Source organism: Oryctolagus cuniculus, chromosome 9 (genome assembly GCF_964237555.1).
Source record: "Oryctolagus cuniculus chromosome 9, mOryCun1.1, whole genome shotgun sequence".
NCBI lineage: Eukaryota > Metazoa > Chordata > Mammalia > Lagomorpha > Leporidae > Oryctolagus > Oryctolagus cuniculus.
In genome coordinates this window covers 13,465,798-13,470,035 of record NC_091440.1, presented here as the reverse complement: position 1 = coordinate 13,470,035, position 4,238 = coordinate 13,465,798, and the positions used below count along the sequence as shown (strand labels likewise).

At 44.6% G+C, this 4,238-nt stretch overlaps 1 pseudogene; it reads right to left on the bottom strand.

The window, feature by feature from the left end:
* Positions 1–632: 632 nt before the first annotated feature.
* On the bottom strand, positions 633–1,429 carry LOC100353423 (small ribosomal subunit protein uS14m pseudogene; annotated as a pseudogene).
* Positions 1,430–4,238: the final 2,809 nt, after the last annotated feature.

Here is a 4,238-nt window from a genome sequence, read left to right as displayed (position 1 = left end):
TGTTCCTGACTCAATTTCCCCTTGGCAAATCCCAGAATGAGCCACGAGGGAAGTTGGGATGGCAAGGCAGAGTGGGCTTGGAGCCAGCCGCAGTGAAAATATCTTTACTTCCACAAATTGTGTAAAAACTGAAGCCCTCGTGAGCACATTCCAGTGCCCCACCCATGGCCTCGGACAGTGCAGTACAAAGGAGGCCCGGAAGCTTGGGCAGCCCGCAGTGCCAGCAGCCCGCACAGGAGCTGCTCCCCAGGGGTGGTGTTCTGAGAACCGAGTCAGCAGCTTGCCATCCTCTAATTGCTTTCTTTAGTCTCACGACCGCCTCTTGCCAGACTCCTCCTGCTCCTCCCGTAGCCGAGGATTAATCATGAATTTCTGATTGCTTCCTCCTCCTCTCCTCCCGCCTTCTTTTGTTGGCTGCCTGTCCCACTCCTTGCATTCTGGGAGCACAGGTTCGGGACCTCCTGCTGCCTCTGCTGCCAGGTCTCATTAGCCTGATGGGAATGCTTCTGCCTCTTTGCTCCTCCTTGGCGGCTGCGGCATTTCTCCCATCAGCCTTCAGGTCTGCACCAACCCTGACCTGCTGCAGCTGATGCTCTCGACGTGGCACAGACCATGGTTGGCAGTCAGGTCAATGGAAACTCAGCCATGGACCCAGCTTTATTTCACACGAAGAAACAATACATTTTTTTTACAGAAAGTATTTTTGTATTACTCTACTCTTTGTACCATGTATGGGAACAGTATGTTTAATCTGTTGAATCCACTGATGAAACATCCACATTTCCTCACTTAGCATTTTAAAGGGATTCACGGACAGCGTCAGGTAGACCAGATAACTGTACTGGACCTCTGCCAAAGCTATGGTTTTGACTATTAGAGCAGTCTCTCTTTGCCAGGGCTGGCTTCCCTGCAGCCTCAGTGGCTTCTGAAGCTGATTACCACCTTGCTCGCTGCACCCCGAGAGCTGCCCATGGTCAGCTAAGTGACGGAAGACGATAGGACTGATCCTGCAGCGCCACGTCACACCACATGGCCGGGACGTCATCACACACCGGTTTCCGGTCCTAACGGGACAGCTATCCTGAGGAAGGGCAGCAGTTTCTTCATCAGCCACTTCCTGAAGATCTTTTGACAAAACGGTATTCTTCCAGAGTGAGCGGATCCACAGCCTCTCATCTGCATATTCACAGGCCAGCTTTTGTCTCTTCACTTCATGCAGCATTTTCCAGGCTGCGTTAACCTCAAATTTGGCCTGATAAAGCTGATGAAGGAACCATCTGCTGGAACTTCCGCAGCATGCAGCCCACCACAGAGACTGCCATGTTCTCCTGAAACAATATGTTTTGACCAATGAAAATAAAAATACAACTTCGAATACTCTAAAACTGGCTCAGCTCACTTGGCTAATCCTCCACCTGCGGCGCCCACACTCCGGGTTCTAGTCCCGGTTGCTCCTCTTCCAGTCCGGCTCTTTGCTGTGGTCCGGGAAGGCAGTGGAGGATGGCCCAAGTGCTTGGGCCCTGCACCCCATGGGAGACCAGGAGGAAGCGCCTGGCTCCTGGCTTCAGATCAGCACAGCGCACCAGCCATGGCAGCCATTTGGGGGGTAAACCAACGGAAAAGGAAGACCCTTCTCTCTGTCTCTGTCTAACTCTGCCTGTCAAAAAAAAAAAAATACTCTAAACCTGATCTTTATTCTTTGGCTACTCTTTGCCCTTTCACATGTCTGTGACATTACATACAAAAACTGAATATTCAGTGGGGCTGAAGACTTTAACCCAACTGTCAGGTGCATTTTCTTTTCTTTTCTTTTTTTTATTTGACAGATAGAGTTAGACAGTGAGAGAGGGAGAGACAGAGAGAAAGGTCTTCCTTCTGTTGGTTCATCCCCCAAATGGCAGCTACGGCTGGCGCTGCACCGATCCGAAGCCAGAAGCCAGGTGCTTCTTCCTGGTCTCCCACACAGGTGCAGGCGCCCAAGCATTTGGGCCATCCTGCACTGCCCTCCCGGGCCACAGCAGAGAGCTGGACTAGAAGAGGAACAACCAGGACTAGAACCCGGCACACATATGGGATGCTGGCGCCGCAGGCTGAGGATTAACCAAGTGAGCCACCGCGCCGGCGCCCAGTTGCATTTTCAATACTTCGTAATCACAGTCTTAGCATATGCAAAAGAGAATTCCACTCTCAATGCCAGCCACCCATGTTTTCGAAACACTGTGTGCTCATAGGAGAACTCTGATCTTCCTGATAAAGTTCAACTTAAGTGTCTTGGATAGAATATGTGAACAAAGATAAACCGCTGCTCATGGGAGCTACTCTAGAAGAAGCAAAGTCGCATCCATTGGAGCAAGCATGTACATCTTACACAACTGTCTTCAGAGAGTCAGGCAGTAAAAAGACTACAGGATCAGAAGTCAGACATTTATGTAATTTGAAGGACAGTTTCCTGAGTCATATTTTCCTCAACTATAAATATGAGAGATAAAAATGTTAAACAGCGGAGAGGTGGCGAGTGTTTGACCAAGCAGTTAGGAGGATTGGGATGCTCACACTCCATGTCAGAGTCCTTGGGTTCAGGTCCCAGATCCACTCCTGATTCTAGCTTCCTGCTAATGTAAACCCTGGGAGGCAGTGGTGATGGCTGAAATAGTTGAGTCCCTGCCATCTACATGGGAGAACTGCATTGAGTTCCCAGATCCCAGCTTCAGCCTGCATTAGCCGTGGAAGTGTAAGCACTTGCGGAGTGATCCAGAGGATGGGATTCTCTGTCTCTGTCTCTCTCTCTGTGTCATAACAAATAAAATTCAAGTAATTTTTTAGAAAATGAGGATGAAGGAGTTGCTAAGGTGTTCTACCTGTAATATTTAAATTCTGCGACTGCCCTCTTAAAGTCTTTAGCACTTCTCTTTCATCTTTTTACCAAATATATTTCCAGATACTTTCTTTCTGCATTTACATACCACAGCAGTACAAAATTTTAAAGGCCAAGTTCACCAAGTCTAGGCATAGCTCATCAGGAAGCCCTGGGATAGGAACGGGAGATTCCAGCCCCTGGTCATAGTCCTCGGTTTGATTCTGCTGAGACCTTCAGACAATAATTGTTCTGTCTTCATTAGCGCCTAGAACAAGGGTACACAAGCTTTTTCTTTGAAAGACTGGATAGCGAATATTTCAGGCTTTTTCATTCATCTGGTTTTTGTTACAACTGCTCAACTCTGTCATTGTAGTGAAGCAGCCATAGTCAATACATAAATTCATGAGCGTGGCTAATGTTCCAACAAAACCATACACAGGGAAACTTGAATCTTACATAATGGAATATTATTTTTCTTTTGATAATTTTTCAAAAATTTCAAAGTAATCTGTTAAAACCATTCTGAAGTTAAGGGCCATGCAAAACCAGGTGGCAGAACAGACTCAGCACAATACCTATCAAAATTCCAGTTGCCATTTTTAAAAAGTGAACAAAGTGATCCTAAAATTCATATGGAAATTCAGGGGCCCCACAATAGCCCAAATAATCTTGTGAAAAATGAGTTGAGGCACTCACATTTCCTGACTTTAAAAATTACTACAAAGCTGCAGTAATCAAGACTTTGTTGAATTGGCATAAGATCAATACATAAATCAGTGAAATAGAATTGAATGTCTAGAAAAACATCCATTCATTTACAGTCCATTAATTTTTGACAAAGATTCAAAGATCTTATATAAGGAATCAATAATATAAAAATTATTCAAAATGGATCGAAGACCTACATGTAAGAGCTAAAAGTATGAAACTCTTAGAAGAAAAGATAGGTATAAGTCTTCATATCCTCAGATTAACAATGGCTTCTCAGATATGATAGCAAAAGCTCAAGCAACCAACTAAAAACTAGCAGAATCAGACTTCAAAATGAAAAATATCTGTGCATCAGGTACTAATAAGAATGCAAAAAGAAAAATCTCATTAAATTGGATAAAAATTTTGATAAGCAACTATATAAAGAACACCTATAATTCAATAATAAAAAGGAAAACAACCCAATTAAAAGTGGACAAAAGATTGAATTAGATTTCTTGGAAGAAGATACACAAATAGCTAATGAGCACATGTAAAGATACTCAACATCATTGGACATCAGGGAAATGCAAATGAAAGCCTTGAGGAACCATTTATATTCATTTGGATAGTAAAAAATTTTAAAACCAGATTGTGGGGCTGGCGCTGTAGCTTAGCAAATAAAGCCACC